Raw genomic sequence first — 18,386 nt, forward strand, 5'->3', positions numbered from 1 at the left:
CTGGCCTTGATTCAAATACTTAAAGTATCAAGAAATAGTAAGGGACAGTGACACATGCTTCCAGAAAGAACATGATGTGCTCTCTGTTCATAATGGTCTCTGAAACCTCCCCATCTCCCTGCTCCTTCTTCTTCCTCCTTCCTCTCCCTACCACCCAAATGTGGGAATCTGATATTAACTAGACCAGTCTACAAACCCTTCTGTATTTAAGTGTGCAAAGTCTGGTTTCAAAAGGCATAATTTGTAGAGTGTGTTTGTGGTGTTTTTTTTTTTTGACAGATATTTATTTTGTGTTTCCTTACTAAAGATCTTTTTTTTTCCCCTCTTAACACTAACTCGCTGTACGGCAAAAATTTTTCTCTGTCTTGCCAGTAACTTTTTAGCAACAGAACTTTGACTGTAGTACATGAAACGATTACCTATATCTCTGCATATATTCTCCTGACACTTAATATTCTGCTGGTTTTAATCTGACTTGATGCAGTGCATAAATCATCCAAGTTTATAAATTTATACTTCTGTGGTATTTCAGGTGATAATTCACTGAAGTCCTAGAAGTGTGTTTTTCCTTTGGGAGAGATTACCATGATTAGTGGTATAGGAAGGAATTTGTCACTTTTTGTTAGTATTATTTGGTTATAGGCATTCTCATACAACGCTTGATTTATTGGGGATCGTGATACTAATAGCACATTCTGCTATGCTTTCTAGGTTTTTGGAACTTCACATTTTTCCTGGTCCAAAAATGCATGTGTGTGTTTCTGTGAAGTAGTTTGCAGTGTTGCAGTGCCTGCTGCGCTTGATCAGATCTCTGAGATCTTGTTAGGCAAACATACTATCTTTGTCATTGAGTATGAGTGCATATATTAGGGTAAACAGAGATAATCCTGGTCCTGGAATACTTACCTAAAATTATTTAAATAGTAAATTGTTCTGACTACCCGAAGAGGTGAGTGATTGTCAGGGGCTGCAGACTGACTGAAATGACTCCCAAACCAGCAACTTTTAAGATACTTCTTTCTAGCTCTTCCTTAGATTAGCAGGATAAATGATATGACCCTACTTACCCTCCCTCCTCCTTTTCTTTAATTAGTAATGGAGAAAAGTGCCTTGTGGTTATTCCTTGTCATTTAGCATATTGAAATATTATCATATTCTCTGATCTGTTGTGTGCAAGTTTGCCACTAGTGTTTTGAGTGCTCAACATCCCTTCAAAGTTTTCTGGGAACAGGTCAAAGAATGACAAGCATTTGAGGTGAAACATACCTACATGAAAATTTTCATAAGAAACATGTTGAGTCAACTGTAGGCTTTATCAGTGTAAAACCAAGTGGCAAGTTGGAAAGGAGCCACTTGAAGATTTGGACAGCTTATGGGATGCAGTGAAATGGTAAGAGCGGTGGCACTGGTGCAGACCAGCAGGTATACCTGTGTCCTGGGCAGGTGTCCTGCTTCTAACAGCTTTTGGGCCATACCAAAGAAGAGTATGGACAAGATGATTACACATAACTTCCCCAAATACTCTGCCGCTACCTTAGCCTGCTTGCTGAGGTTAGTAAGCCGGGCCTTTCTAGTTGGAGAAGTCGAGAGGTTTTGAGTTCTACCCAGTTAGATGTGGTTCAAGCCATGTGCTAGGGCAGGGTTAAATAAGATTTAATTAGATATTTTTAGCTTGAAGGTACTTTATCACTAATCATCTAAAGTACCTGTTACCGTATCTGCAAAATAAATTGGAAAGTGACCTTTCTTCTGAGCTAGTTGAGATTGTGTTGCAGGATAAAAAAAAAAAAAAAAAAAAATCCTTTGTGGGGAAGCTAGTACTTAATGCATTTTACTTGCAGTGCATTTGGAATGGAAATTGTCCTGTACAGGTATATGCACTGATGTGATCTGACTCATCTAGTAATTTGTCCTCAAACTTAAATGCAAATAAAAGCAAACTTAAATGCAAATAAAAGCTTCCTTCAACTAGCTTCCTTCATTTGGAAATTTAAATATGAGCAATGGCACATTCCTAATGCGTGCGGTCATGGGGTGTACATCTAAGGTAATTGCTTAAGAACCAGCTGGTGGCCTGACATAAAAAAATGTTCATATAGAGCCACTGTTTCTAGTTGCATGACACAAAAAGATCGCATTTGCTGTAAATGCTAAGAATCAACTAATCCTAGAAATACTAGGAGCCTTTTATTGCTGAAATTTAGATTAGTACTGAATTATCCTCATTATACAAACTTCAAATTTCTAGATAAGATGCAATTCCCTGTACTGCGTAGCTTGAACATTTTTTTTATGCAAAAACTGTCAGTTGTGCAAGGCTGCATATTCCAGCTTTCAGTATGGTACTTCAGAAATCCATCCAAGACTGAGGTTGTGACTCCAGGCTGAAGTGGAAACAAAATCCCAAGGAAGCCTGTGTTCCAGTTATCCCAGATGTGTTCTGTTTTGTCTTTGATTTTGGTGTTTTTGATGCATCTTTTAATTACTTGGTTTTAAACCACAAGTTTTCATAATATAAAAATGTAAAAACTGTAAATTTAAAAATGTTCTTTCAAAACAAAATTATTAGGGCCATTTTTAATGAATTTTAAAGAATGGAGGGTAATAGAACTCAGCAGCTACCAAGTGATTGTAATTCCACTCTTAATCTGCACGTGGCTAGTTCAAGGCAAGCTAGAACTTCTGTATCATCCCATTGTGCACAGTGAAATACAGACTTGACTTAAAGATAGTATCCCAATTGCTGTATTATCTTCTCTGGACAGTTGAAACCAAATGTTTTTTTTTTCCTGTTTGGTTTTGAAGTCTATAAACATTTCATAATTTTGTAATGGTTCCTACTGCTGAAATTTATTCTCCTGGGCATTTCAACAGAGCAGACTTAACAGGTGTCAGGAAATGATGCAAGAAAAATCTCTTTGGCTTATTCTGTGGTTGTGTGTGTGGAGGGGTCTTTCTTTCTTTCTTTCTTTTTCTTTCTGTCTTTTTCTTTCTGTCTTTTTCTTTCTGTCTTTTTCTTTCTGTCTTTTTCTTTCTGTCTTTTTCTTTCTGTCTTTTTCTTTCTGTCTTTTTCTTTCTGTCTTTTTCTTTCTGTCTTTTTCTTTCTGTCTTTTTCTTTCTGTCTTTTTCTTTCTGTCTTTTTCTTTCTGTCTTTTTCTTTCTGTCTTTTTCTTTCTGTCTTTTTCTTTCTGTCTTTTTCTTTCTGTCTTTTTCTTTCTGTCTTTTTCTTTCTGTCTTTTTCTTTCTGTCTTTTTCTTTCTGTCTTTTTCTTTCTGTCTTTTTCTTTCTGTCTTTTTCTTTCTGTCTTTTTCTTTCTGTCTTTTTCTTTCTGTCTTTTTCTTTCTGTCTTTTTCTTTCTGTCTTTTTCTTTCTGTCTTTTTCTTTCTGTCTTTTTCTTTCTGTCTTTTTCTTTCTGTCTTTTTCTTTCTGTCTTTTTCTTTCTGTCTTTTTCTTTCTGTCTTTTTCTTTCTGTCTTTTTCTTTCTGTCTTTTTCTTTCTGTCTTTTTCTTTCTGTCTTTTTCTTTCTGTCTTTTTCTTTCTGTCTTTTTCTTTCTGTCTTTTTCTTTCTGTCTTTTTTTTTTTTTTTTTTTGTTATAGGGTTGCCTATTTCTTTGATCCTTTTTCTAGCATGAAAGCTCTGCCTGCAAAGTCTTGATTCTTTCCAGAGGCAAAATCCTCTGCCTATCTTGCTGCTACATCAGGCCCTGCACTACAGTATTCTCTGGATTAATTCTGTTTATTCTAGCAGAGCTATTGCAAGCCTGTAGCTCTTCCATTTGTGATCTTGTGTACAAAGCCTCTAAATAGATTTGTAAGGATAAAATAATTTTTCAGTAGTAGCAAAGCATAATATAAAAGAAGCACATAGCCGTGGCAATTGGACATGCATTCCTCCTAAGATCCCAGGTTGCGGATTCAGGTGTGATCTTTGCTGCCTGTCTTATGTATTAAATTGTCTTTGCTGCTGCTGCTGTTCTGTATTTCTGGACTGGCTAAATAATAGAATCTTTTCAGCAAATTAACACTATTAACTGCTGAAATGAGGAGCAAACATGCAACAGGTCAAAGTTGGTCCCAGCACCATTCTATAGTTAATCCTGCCTGCCAAAGGAGTTTGTCTTTCTGTGATGGTGCTATCTCTTGCTCCTTACTCCAAACCAAGTCACTTCCACTGCTACTTGAACAGTTTTGAAGACTCTCTCAAAGTTGTTATGAGAACACTTAATTCTTTTTATTATAGATAGATTACATTTTTGAAAACTCTTTACTGGAAATTAATTTTATGGTATTCATGGAGAGATATATATATTTAATGAAGTTACTTGCACTCCCACCAGCAATATTTTTTTTGTCTAGGTACTACACATTTGGCAAATTATGTTCCATCTGACTTTATTCCTTGGCTGATGTATGTGACTAGATGATTGCTCAGCTAGATGATCTGTCTGATCATAATGATATTGGATCCCCTAAAGACATGTGCTACTTGTTGTTATCGCTGTTGTTGTTGTATCGCTGTTTCTTACAGGCCCAGCCAATAATTATGAATGTGTTCAGTTGAGATGTGTTAAATGGTGTTTCTTGTTCTTCTTGTTTAATTGGTTTAATTCAGTAAAGGTAGCATTATTTGATAATCTGTTAAACGTGTGTTGTGACTTTCTAAATAATTCTTTAAGTGATAAGTTAATGGGTGAAGGGTGCTCTTGTAATGTTTTGTTAATTTCTGATGTGTCCTTTTTCTTAAAGTTCTATGCAGAATTGCTGCATGTAACTTTATAATTGATATAAATAAAATTGATATAAATGAGCCTTAATAAATACAGCAGTTGTGTGGAATGGAAGCGAAATATAGTATGACATGAATGGTAGACAGAATGCTATAATATCAAAACTGAAGCAGGGTACAGAGTGATATTGCTCTGTATTGTATATTACATAAAATAGTTTTTTCCCCAATATTCTTTATTGTTTTGAAAAAGTCTTTTTGGTTCTCTGAAATTTTCATACCATTCACACATGCCCAATTTTTTTTTTAAAGAAAAAAAATCACTCTGAGTTATTTTGTGGGGGTAGGACTGACTAAATTTTTTTTGTACCTTTTTCTTAAACAGAATGTTGGGTTTGAAAACTCAGGGAAGAAGCAGCAGGGAGAAAAAAGTAACGCAGTGGTAAGTACTATATTTTCTTTTGGACTGGCGGAGCAATATAGTAGAATATAAGTCTTGTGATTCATATGTTGCAATATTCAACTCATACTTGGATTTTATTCTACATAAGCTTTTATGTTGTAATGAAGTCAACTTCTGTAGCTGTTGATATGAGCTAAGTGAACAATGCATATTCATATGTAATTGTATATGTATAGAAGGGGGGAGTATGTAGGAAACTAAGTTGAAGGATAACTGGAGAGTAATTGACTGTTTCAAAACGTTATGTCCATTATTAAATGTTCTGACTTCTGAAGAATTAGCATTTTATACTACTTTTTTTAAAAAATAAACATGTTTGGTTTTTAGGGAAGATGAGCACACTCTCTAAAAAATATGGATAAATGGTGTTTGAAAGAATATTTTGAATATTTCTTGTACCTCAGTGTCCTCCTTCCTGTTTGGCAGGTCGAAAGCACAGGGAGGCGTGATTCTCTCTCTCTCTCTCTCTCTCTCTCTTTATTTATATATATATACACACACACACACACACACACAGTCAAGACTTGGCCAGATTGCTTCCATGGGTCTTTTCTACAGCAGCAGTGAAAGACAACAAAGTCATTTAATATAGAAATGAGTGAATAGATGCCGTTATGTAGTGGCCATGATTTTTGTGCAGCCTGGTGGTGGGGAATAAGGATCAGAGCTTACTTTGGTGTCCTAGCGGGATAATAAGACTATTTCATGTTCCTGGCTCCTCTATAAATTCAAAAGTAATAAACCCAAAATGCTCCAAAACCAAGCAAACATATGTCAGTTCCATATTGTAAAGAAAATATTTATCCATTAAAAAAAAATCAATATCGTGACTTTTAAATAAGCTCAGGTTTCTGAATATTACCCTGAAGTGGGAGGGGTTCATTTCAAATGTCAGATTGCAATAGTAGATGTGCTTGAATTTATATAGTTTTTTAGTTTGATTTTTTTGAAGGGAGGGAGGGAGGCTCAAGCGCAATGATTTTTTTTTTTAAATCAATTTATTCATCTTCACGTTCTCTTGGTAACGCTACAAGTACTTATCCAGAGAATATGCAATCAAGTAAAACATCAGCAATGAAGTTCAGATGTAATAATAATCTCACCAGTGTTGTTAATGGGATACAATTAGAGACCATTTTTCAGAGGAGATATTTATAGTAGCACTTTGATAGCTTGGCTGGCCAGATGGAAGCTAGTTTCCAGAGCTGTTCTTAGAAAAAGCAAAAGGAAATGTGTGAGAACTAAGTTATAGCTACCTGGGCTAGTGGTGTGTGAGTAGGGGGAACACACTCTAATATGCTGCTTAAATGACAGCAGTTTGGCCATATAAATGCCAATAAGCATCATATGTTATTGTGTAGTATTAGTATAAAAAATCAGAATTAAAATGGACTGTGTATCTGAGCACTTTATGTATAACCGTAAACTTAAATTGTATTTTTTCTAACCTTTTTCTAAAGATTGTTTTGGTAGTAGATCTTAGATTAAGTTACAGATCTGTGCTCTAGTAGCTCTGCCTTACTGATGTCTTGGTCAAAGAATATAATAGGGTCCCTTTTAGCAAAAGCCTGTGCTTAAAGGACAGTATCTTTTTATTAGGCAGGTATTTATCAAGCATTTTCTACTGCTTATCTCAGTTTAAAAATATTTTTATTTTTAATTTATTTCTACAAAGAAAATCTGTTTAGGTGTATGTGTGTGTGTGTTTGTTTTTTTTTTTCTATGATAAGGGCAAGACTTCCTTGTTATTGCCTTATATTATGAAAATAGAAATAAGCGTTCCAGAGTCTCTCTTTGTTGTCCTTATGGTGGATTTGATTTGTCATAACAACTCCTCAGTTTTTTTAGCATAGTTTTCCACTTTATCTAAAGTAATTTCCAACAAATCTGGATAGTATCTAACCAGATAGTTTTAATAAAGTAAGAAAACACTATTTTTGAACGAAAAAAAATATGCTGATACCATTAACGCTTTTATAAATAAGTGAAGAGGTTTTATAATTTGAGAACCTCAGATCTTTAAAACAAAGCCAAGTAGTAAATGTTAGTCTAGTTGGAATTTATTTCATAGAATACAAAAAAAAAAAGTGACTTCAACAAATGTTGTCTGCAAAATTCTCACTCAGCATTGCTCTTCTGAACACTACTGAAATTATCTTGCTGCCCTGCCCCTTGCAGCTCAGTGTGGTGGTCGTCTACTGCTCATTATTGTTGCCAATTACATACATGCATACATATGTGTGTATATAAATATACACACATATATATGTAGTAAGATTCCTTTTGGCTTTTTTATTTAACAATCGATTATATTTACTTACTAAAATATATCATGTTCCTGATCCTGTTGTTTACCGTGTGCCATCGTTGTTTAATAAGAAAAGCCCTTTACTTCATTTGCTGTGAATATTACATGTGACTGAGCACAATGTTCGCTTTGGTGTTCCCTGTCTGCATGACTGCAGCCAGCCAGCAAACAGCTGAGCATTGTTTTCATGTCAGGTGCAGGGACGCTCAGACTATAGTTTCACCTTAATATGGGATTGTTCCACAAAACCCCTTGCAGAAGTCTGTCATTTCAGGTTACTCGTTCTCTTCCCTTGATTCCTTGGTTTGTACTGGCCTGGATGTTTGTTGGTCTCTTTGATAAAATGAATGCCATAACCAATCAATTTAAAATAAAAAATGTTTTTGACGTTTCTGGAAGAGACAGAAACAAATAGCCTGAATGGGAGGCAGAAAAACCTTAATTTTGTGTCCTCACCAAATGAGGTCTTGAAAGCACAGCCAGAGAATCCCATTGCCATTTGTGAAGAGAGTCTCTTCACAGTATAGACTTGCTGCTGGTGTTTGGTTTGTTTGCCATGCCCTTCAGGTTTGAGAGCCATACTGTCTGTCTGTTGAATCAGAATCTTGCCATTCCTTTCTGAGTGGGTTTTTTGTTGTTTTTGTTGTTGTTGCTGTTGTGGGGTGTTTTTTTTTTTTTTTAACAAACATTCTAAAAATAACCAAAAGAATCTCCAGAAACCTTTTAGCTTTAGTACGTGGTTTGTTAATGAGCAAGAGATGCCAAACCATTTTTAAGATTAAAGAATGAAGGGATAACTCTGTTGTTGCTTTCCTGTAAGAGCAGAGGATGTTGGAGTTTCTTAGGGTACGAAGGCATTCAGTTTTCTCCAAATTCAAAGGCATTACCACTGTGGTTTGTTGAAGGAGATTCTTTTATAATGCGCTAGGAGTTTTGAGTTTGCTTTAACAACAAACCAAATAGCCATTATATAGCTATTTTCTGTACTTGCAGACAAAAACCTGTAATGTTTTTCAAGACCCATTAGCATCTCCAAAAAGAGACTGACACGTTTTTATTTCCAGTGTAGGAACCTTCTTTTGTTGTTACTTAGTTTTAGAACAGAAGAAAAGAAGTGATTCTCTTTTGCCCTGAGAATATTACGTAAGATTCTTAATAAACAGTATATTTTTCTTTTCTCCAGAATCCTCTGTTTCAACAGGACTATGTTGGGGCTTCTCTCACCTGGCCAAATGAACAATGTTGTCTGTTATACTGCAGTACCTTCCCTTTTTGTGTTTAGAACATTTGCAATGTTTAAAACATTGTGGACGCTGAAGTGGGCTGAAGGGAACCTGAGCAGATACTGTTGTGTGTAGCAGTTCTTTTCTGTCTGTATAAACATCTGATAGCTGGTTTCATTTTCATCTTTGCTGCAGATGTGACACCCTTTTGAAGGCAGGGGGAAAAGTTTGTTCACCAGCATAGAGTGTGAGCGGTCACATCCTGTTAGTATCAGACAGGAAATTCAACTGACAAAGAGTACATTGAAACCAACTCTGTTCAGAAATAGTAATGTTCTTATAGCTGATTAACAGAGATTAGGAGAAAAAACTGTCATCTTAGATGCTACTTGTTACAAACAGAGGTTAAATTTTTATGTTTTAATGTTCATCAGAACATAGTTAGGCATGCAGTTCCACAGGGGTTTTGGTAGGTCTGCTGTTGGCCTGCCAGGCCCTTGGATGATGGAATGTGTGGGGAATGGTCCATGTGTGCCAGGAAGGGGTGGTATTTCTGCATGACACTTTTGTGAATTAATATTTTGTCTGTATCTTCCTTCATTATTTATCAGAAACATAACATGTGGATTTGTTTCATAGAGTCATAGAATGCTTAAGGTTGGAAGGGACCTCTAGAGGTCATCTAGCCCAACCCCCTGCACATGCAGTGTCACCTAAAGCACGTGGCACAGGACTGCATCCAAGCGGGTTTTGAAGATCTCCAGAGAAGGAGACTCTACAACCTCTCTGGGCAGCCTGTTCCAGTGCTCTGTCGCCCTCACTGTTAAGAAATTTTTTCTTAAGTTCATGTGGAACTTTAGGTGCTTCAGTTTGTGGCCATTACCTCTAGTTCTGTCGGTAGCCACCAGTGAAAAGAGGCCAGCACCATCCTCCTCACTGCTGCTTCCCTTGAGGTACTTATAGACACTGATCAGGTCCCCTCTCAGCCTTCTCTTCTCCAGGCTGAACAGGCCCAGCTCTCTCAGCCTCTCCTCATAGGGCAGATGTTCCAGGCCCCTGATCATCCTTGTGGCCCTGCGCTGGACTCTCTCCAGCAGCTCCACATCCCTCTTGTACTGTGGGGCCCAGAACTGGACACAATACTCCAGATGTGGCCTCACCAGGGCTGAGTAGAGGGGCAGGATCACCTCCCTCGACCTGCTGGAGACGCTCTTCTTAATGCGTCCCAGGATCCCATTGGCCTTCTTGGCCATAAGGGCACGCTGCTGCCTCATGGTCAACTTGTCATCCACCATGACACCCAGGTCCCTCTCTGCAGAGCTGCTCTCCAGAAGGTCAGTCCCCAGCCTGTACTGGTGTCTCGGGTTATTCCTCCCCAGGTGCAGGACCTTGCACTTGGCCTTGTTGAATTGCATGAGGTTTTTCACCGCCCAGTTGTCCTGTCTGTCCAGTCTGTCCCTGTGGTATCAGCTACTCCTCCCAGTTTGGTATCATCAGCAAACTTGCTGAGGGAGCACTCTGTGCCTTCATCCAGGTCATTGATGACTAAATTGAACAGGACTGGGCCGAGGACTGACCCCTGGGGGACCCCGCTTGCTACAGGCCTCCAACTAGACTCTGCACCACTGATCACCACCCTCTGAGCTCTGCCATCCAGCCAATTCCTAATCCACCTCACTGTCCACTCATCTATCCCACACTTCCGGAGCTTGCCCAGGAGGATGTTGTGAGGGACGGTGTCAAAAGCCTTGGTGAAGTCCAGATAGACAACATCCACCGCTCTCCCCTCGTCTATCCAGCTGGTCATTTCATCATAGAAGGCTATCAGGTTAGTCAGGCAAGGTTTCCCCTTGGTGAATCCATGCTGACTACTCTTGAGCTCCTTCTTGTCCTCCATGTGCCCGGAGACAACGGCCAGTATGAGCCGTTCCATCACTTTTCCGGGGACGGAGGTGAGGCTCACTGGCCTGTAGTTGCCTGGGTCGTCCTTTTTGCCTTTTTTGGTTTAAATAACAATAAGGAGTTTCCAATAGAGCATTTTTTTTTGTTATTAAAACTGAACACACAGAGTTAAGCATTTGCTGAAAGCATAGCTTATCTATTTTTTTTCTATTGTAAAATATCATGTAGTCTGAAAGAACAGACATGTCAAGCTTACAGATAATTAGGTGGCCAGCACCTGCTAATTAACACTGGAAAACAGCAAAATAACAATGAGTAGGAAAAGGTAGACTGTAACTGTAAGCAAGTGAGTCTTCAGCCCATTTAATTTTGAATTTTTGCTTGTGCCTCACTTCGTAACTCTTGTCTGCCTCCCATGTGTGTTTAATAACCAAAGTATTTGCAATGCAGCTCTACCAGTGAATAGAGCATTTCAAAGACCTGCCTATTTGAAAGACTTGTCTTCAAGATTATTGGTGTGGGAAATATGGGAGCTTACTTCACAAGAAAGGGGAGGCAGGACAGAAGAACTGAAAGCTTTAAAACCCTGAAAGATTCTCGTGTAGGCTTCTGTATTTTTTCAAACTATACTGCCCGCTCACCAATAGCAATGAAAATGTGTCAAACTATAAGTTCTTGCTGAAGTAGTTGAAGGATTGCCTATACTAACAGCTCTAGTCTAATTGGTGGTGGTGATGGGGAGTTCATGGGAAGTAGTGAACCCTCATTTTCAAAACGGAGAATGCGTTGTTTGTGCGTGCAAACGTGTGATGGACATTTTGGCCTATTTAAAGAAAAAAATATGATAAGGGGCTATCCTTTGATCAGTTTTGGCATTGCTTATCACTCTTAAAATTTGAAACAGCTCTCAAGCCATTCACAGTTTTCAAACATATTCTGATATATGCATAAATGATGAGGAAAAGATTTGATGTAGGTTATATAAAAGAAAGAAGTGTTTAGCTTTCAGCAAAGCTGCTTTCAATTGTGATGGCTTATCTCCCTGTTTTTCAAGTTATCATGGATAAGTGCTGGTTAGGTGTGTTTTTTGTTTGTTTTGTTTTGTTTGTGAAGAAAAAAAAAATCTCACAAGTTTCTTCCAAGAGACTGGCCAGAACTATTAGCCTTCACTACTATGGAACCCATAGAAGAAAACCCATCAACATATTCATCATTACCTTTAGAGTGCAAGATATGGGTGGGTAAATACTTTCGTTCTTTTTAGTCCCATTTTATATAATGGTTGTGGAATGAGTTTCTGATCTGCTAGTATCACAGTTAGTGTAAATGAGTGAAGACCCATATTTGATTGAAATAGACATCTGTATAGTTTAAACTATCTATATATTTTTGAATTGCCTTGGAGGCGCCAGACTCTCTGATTAGGTGTGATCCTTGAATAAACCTGTGGGAGAAGGAGGAGGTATGAAATGTCTTATGTTGGTGCTAAAGGTGGTGCACAGTGCAGAAAACAACAACTAGAAATCTGATTGTTTATAATTAGCGAACATATCTAACCAAACAGTGCATATTTTTTAACATTGAATTTTGTAGTATGGTAGATTAAGTCCTTAGAAGCAGAACCCAACTGATTCCTCCCTTAGGTCAACTTTTGAGCCTTTTAATGATGAAAGATAAAAGCTTCTGACTCTGGAGAGTGATCCCCCACCCCCGGAAGTAAGATAAATGTATCAGCACCTGATTTCCTCTTTTGGCTGTAAACAGAACCTGAGGTAAATTTGTGTCAAGGCTTTGAGGGTTTGGGGAATGTGGTGGTTTAGTTTGTTTCTCTTCTCTGAATTCTTTAGTAGATCTAGTTTTTAAAAATGTGGGTGTATTCAGTGATAGAGAAAGGTAAATTGTAAGTATTGTTTCATTTAATGCTTTCAGATTGTCTGATGCTGGGGTACAGGATGAAATTAAGTTTTTTCTCCTTGCTAGAGTTCCTTTTTTTGTGGAAGAAAAACAATGTTATATTGTGCTTTCCCTTCTATCTTTTCTATAGTTACCAAACTATCCGGGGTGAAGCTTATATTCTGTGCAGCCTCATGTTTTCCTGCCTTTGCTTATAATGCTAGACTCTCTTCTTCAGTGCCTCTTTCCTTCACGAGGGTTTCTCTTGCTGAGGCAGGAGGCCGCAAGGCAGCTGTGGCAGCTGCGTCTCGAACTGTGCATGCAGCGCACTGTGGGAACGGGACTCCAAGTGTTGTACTGCCACATGCCTGGCCTCCTGCGCCAGCCCTCCCCACCGTGGAGCACCCCTGCTAAACCATCCTTTGGAAATGGGAACCCGTACAAGGCAGCTTTGAACTGAAATATGCAGCGTGGTTTCCTGCATTTACTTAAATGTCTTTTACTTTGTTCTGTTTTTTGAAGCATTATAGTAAATGTATGCTCAATATGATCAAAGTTATGCTACTTAACTATGCTTTCACTATTTTGGCTTGGATATAAGCTGTGAGTTCAGCTACTAAAGCTGACCCTGTAGCTGACTAGGCGTGTGGGTGGTTAAACATGGGAACAGGTTGCTCAGAGAGGCTGTGGAGTCTCCCTGCATCCCTGTAGCTCTCCAGAACATGACAGAACGTGGTCCTGAGCAACCTGCTCAAGCTGGCCATCCTTGAACAGGAGACTGGATCAGATGCTTCCAGAGATCTCTGCCAACCTGCTCCTTTCTGTGATGTGACCCAGCACAATGATGCCACTCTGGCATTTGTTACTTGATCCATGTTTTCAGTGTATTGAAACATCTTACAGTTGCTTTGGCTTCTGATAAATAAGCAAAATTATTGATGGTTGAGTTTTCTTCCATGCTTTTAATGGATGGATCTGAAATGTGACTCTTTGTACCCTGAGAATGGTAATAGTCATCCTACTGTTCAAAGTTGTGCGGTACAGTAGTATTCAGTATATGCACAACCTGTTGCCATATAAATTATACATAATTATATGAATTTTACATACTGTGAAGTACTTGGCAAGCTAGCTGCTGAAGGAGGAAAAATCCAAGTGCATTAAAACTTTTTTTTTTCTCCTCTCTCTCTAAACAAGAAAAAGCATCCTGCAGCTTGAGGACTGCCTGCAACTCATGACTTCATATAGTACAGTGGTCCTGTTGTTTTCTCCTTGTGCTGCTGTTTGCTACCTATATTCTGTGTGGTCTACCAGATGCATCTGAAAGGTCTTTTTGGTGTTCAGAGAGGAATGTTGTCCTTCACCAAGCTCAGAGATGGACTTTAAATTTTGCATTTCTAAAAATGTGGGGTGTGTTTTTTGTTCTTTTAAACGTGCGTATCTTAACTTGGAATTAATCTGGATATTTGAGCTGGAAAGAATAAAAGAATAATTATTCATTGGTGTTTTGGATATTTTCTTGTTTTTTGCCTAGTTTCCTGAGAAAATTAAGCTTACATAATCTTATTGCTTGTCCACGTATATTGGTTCTTCCTCAAAAAGTTCTGAGCTGATTTATGCCAAACTTGAAGCTGAGGTGATGTTTTGAAGATGATTCCTTCTCTAAGTTTTGCTCAAAGGGAGAGGGACATGGGGACTGGGGAGGTGCCGGAAGACTGGAAGAAGGCCAATGTCACGCCAGCCTTCAAAGAAGGGAAGAAGGAGGACCCAGGCAACTACAGGCCAGTGAGCCTCACCTCCGTCCCCGGAAAAGTGATGGAACGGCTCATACTGGCCGTTGTCTCCGGGCACATGGAGGACAAGAAGGTGCTCAAGAGTAGTCAGCATGGATTCACCAAGGGGAAATCTTGCCTGACTAACCTGATAGCCTTCTATGATGAAATGACCAGCTGGATAGACGAGGGGAGAGCGGTGGATGTTGTCTATCTGGACTTCACCAAGGCTTTTGACACCGTCCCTCACAACATCCTCCTGGGCAAGCTCCGGAAGTGTGGGATAGATGAGTGGACAGTGAGATGGATTAGGAACTGGCTGGATGGCAGGGCCCAGAGAGTGGTGATCTGCAGTGCAGAATCTAGTTGGAGGCCTGTGGCTAGTGGGGTCCCCCAGGGGTCAGTCCTTGGTCCAGTCCTGTTCAATTTATTCATCAATGACCTGGATGAAGGCACGGAGTGCTCCCTCAGCAAGTTTGCTGATGATACCAAACTGGGAGGAGTAGCTGATACCCCAGAGGGCTGCGCTGCCATCCAGAGGGACCTGGACAGACTGGACAACTGGGCGGTGAAAAACCTCATGCATTTCAACAAGGCCAAGTGCAAGGTTCTGCACCTGGGGAGGAATAACCCCAGACACCAGTACAGGCTGGGAACCGACCTTCTGGAGAGCAGCTCTGCGGAGAAAGACCTGGGTGTCATGGTGGATGATAAGTTGACCATGAGGCAGCAGTGTGCCCTCATGGCCAAGAAGGCCAATGGAATCCTGGGCTGCATTAAGAAGAGCGTCTCCAGCAGGTCGAGGGAGGTGATCCTGCCCCTCTACTCAGCCCTGGTGAGGCTGCATCTGGAGTATTGTGTCGAGTTCTGGGCTCCACAGTACAAGAGGGATGTGGAGCTGCTGGAGAGAGTCCAGCACAGGGCCACAAGGATGATCAGGGGCCTGGAACATCTGCCCTATGAGGAGAGGCTGAGAGAGCTGGGCCTGTTCAGCTGGAGAAAAGAAGGCTGAGAGGGGATCTAATCAGTGTATATAAATACCTCAAGGGAGGGAGTGCAGAGGACGGTGATGGTCTCTTTTCAGTGGTGGCCACTGATAGGACTAGAGGAAATGGCCGGAAACTGAAACACCAAAAATTCCATAGGAACTTAAGGAAAAAATTCTTAACAGTGAGGGTGACAGAGCCCTGGAACAGGCTGCCCAGAGAGGTTGTGGAGTCTCCTTCTCTGGAGATCTTCAAAACCCGCTTGGACACAGTCCTGTGCCACGTGCTTTAGGTGACCCTGCGTATGCAGGGGGGTTGGACTAGATGATCTATATAGGTCCCTTCCAACCCTAAGCATTCTATGATTCTATGACATAAACTTGTGCCCTTGTTGAGGTAGAACATGCCTGGTGTTCACTGGTGTTGGGTAATCAGCTGGCCAGGTTGCACCATACTTGCTGTTTCCTGCTGAGTAGGTGCCTTGGAGGGAAGAGGAGAAAATTGTAGCAATCACTGAATGTAAGGGGGAGGGGATCCATCTCCATAGCAAATGAAAGTCAATTAGTTCCAGTGTGCACAGTGTGATTTGTTGAAGTTTTCCAAAGTGAATGGTGTCATATGAAATTGAAGGAACTTTTTTTTTTCTTTTTTAACCTGAGCTCTTGGAAACCTTTTCTTTTAAGCTGTAGTTAGGTGAGTTTATAGAAAACATCTTGCCTCTCTGTGATGTATTCTGTCTTTAAATTAGGGTTTTAAATTTAAGCAAGCCTTAAGATAAAATTCACATCTCTCAAATTTAACCTTTTAAAATAGCTCATCTGTAATGTTTCTTAGAAGGTGGATTTTATTGCTTTAAGCAAAAATATAATCTGATATCACCTTCATAAAGGTAGGAATAAGAAGGTATGTTGTAAATGCATAGGATTGACATTTCATAACTCTGCTTCTATGCAGTTGTGAAATGTTGCAGTCTGAAAGCTGTGGTGGTGGGGGGGAAGGAGATATCAAATCAGTATCAGATTCACAGTCTGTGGACCGTAGGTCGGATTGCCTTCCTAGGAGCGAATTGAGTTCCCAAATAGTGTAATCCACTATAAGCTTGCTGCTGGCAGTATCAGATTCACGAACAGTCCATCAACTGTAGGTCCGATTGCTTCCCCCCAAACAAGTAGCCGAGTTCACAAACAGTATGATTTATTCAAATGCAACATTTACAAAGCAGGTTTCAGATGTCAGTACAGGAAATCCTCTACTAGAGCGTGGGGTTTTTAGCTAGCTCTGATGTACAAATGTGCAATCATCACTCACCCCAGAAGATGGGAGAGGGCTCTCGGTCTCGAGTCTCCTCAGGCAGCGTCCCAACCTGAGGGGAGGAAAGGGGGATCAGCCCGTCGACTGACCCAAGAATTACGATGGATTCTTCCCTCCCACTTTTCATCCTTAGTTCACCTTTTATACTTTTCTTTACATTCAGGTGGAGCTTGAGTGATTAGAGTCCTACTTAATATTGCTATTGATTGGTGAAAAAGTTTCTCGCTTTCATTTAAAGGTACAGTCAATGAAAAATCTAGAGCGCATGCTCAGTTAGGAGCGGTCGTACCTCGGAGGTGGGTAACTTTTGGGATGGAGGTGTGTTTTGACATTATAATGAGCTTATAATGAGCAAAGTTCAAGCAAAGTTCATCCGAAAGGAGTGATTCGCCACCCTTGCTGGCTCAGCACCGGACATGTTATCATATATCTCCCATTGGACAGCTACTGTGCGGCTTATCAGCAGCCCAGCACTGGGAGTGCAACAGAGCTTGGCCGCGGTGTCTTCACCCCGCTCCATCCTCCGTTACTCCCCTTTGCAGCTGCAAGGAGGGCAGATTGCGTTGCCCAGGGAACTATGGAGGAGCTGAGTCCGTGCATACCAACCATCCTGGAAGTGGCAACTGTGTATCACCCCAAGCAAGCTTCTATACTGCCAAAACTTCTGTTATACCCTAGTTTTCCTCTCAGTTCCTGCTTTCAAACAATTCTTCCACAAACAATTCTTCCCCATTATCCACCCCGTGACTATAGTCACTCAAGCTTCACATGAAGTCGTTTAGGTGTTAATATTACATGGCCTAAACATGATGCAGTTAAGCAAGTGATTGCACATTGATACATTAGATGGGAGGAGTTACAGAAAAGGCAGGGAGTTTAGTTCTACAAGAATATATACAGAAATTATTGTAGTTACAATGGTAAGTAATGATTGTAACAAACTTTGTATCCACCCCGTGACTCCAGTTACCATTGTATATTGAAATTTAGTCTCAAATTAGAGTCTTAGCACTCGGGACAACGATTGGGTCATCCGCCTGTAAAAGGATTTAAGTGGAGAACTGAATCATCTTTACATTAATAGCTTTCATTATAGTAGATTTTACCCAGAATTTTGCTGTACTTAGGATAATTATCATCACAGTGAACATCACCACATATTCTATTAAACTTTGGATCCAGCCAGGGACACCAAATCCAAACCCACTAAACACCTTCACCAACCAACTAGTGTTCATTGATTCCTGGAGTTCAGGGGTGTCTTTTGCCACTGGTCACATCTTCTCTGGTTGGATGTTGAGGTACTGTGTAACTTTAGGGATATAAATGTAGCAGTCAGTACTGGAGAGGTTCAGTTAGTCACAAAGTTCATTTTGGTGTAACAGTATCAAGTCCAGTGCCATGCAGGTCTGAAGTGTAATTTTTTTCTACTTGATAGGCTCGCTTACTTAACCATAATTGCGTTTGCACAATAGCATGACCAAATCCAAAAAGGTCCTTCCATCTAAGATGGATCCTGGGAAGAGCCTCAAACCTAAGCTTTATTTTTTTTTCTTTCTTATGCTCCCCCTGCCCTTTTTCCTCAAATCCGAACCTTGTTCTTTTCTCTTTGATCCCAACACGTCTTCCCCCACCACGTCTTTTAACATGTATATACCTTCTCCAACGTTCTGTAACACATCTAACCATCCCTGTGCTAAATATTTAGCCCTCATTTATTATTTACTGTGTGCAAACTGGAGTTCCCAGGATACCAATTGTGATGGGAAGACTCTGGTTTCTTCTCAGTCCTGCCATTAAAT

General features: G+C 39.9%; 1 protein-coding gene across 3 annotated transcripts in view; it reads left to right on the forward strand.

Annotated features, from left to right (window-relative positions):
• Positions 1 to 5,116: 5,116 nt before the first annotated feature.
• The window catches only part of LOC104575698 (erbin), a 77,671-nt gene continuing 64,401 nt past the window's right edge, over positions 5,117 to 18,386 (forward strand). For all 3 annotated transcript variants that reach the window (XM_088529888.1, XM_088529891.1, XM_088529892.1), the window contains exon 1: positions 5,117 to 5,168. The gene's annotated coding sequence lies outside the window, so the exon portion shown is untranslated. The remainder of the gene's footprint in view (positions 5,169 to 18,386) is intronic.

The sequence above is a fragment of the Tinamus guttatus genome, unplaced genomic scaffold (assembly GCF_059628265.1).
Source record: "Tinamus guttatus ecotype Peru unplaced genomic scaffold, ASM5962826v1 Tinamus_guttatus_pri_ptg000355l, whole genome shotgun sequence".
Taxonomy (NCBI): Eukaryota; Metazoa; Chordata; class Aves; order Tinamiformes; family Tinamidae; genus Tinamus; species Tinamus guttatus.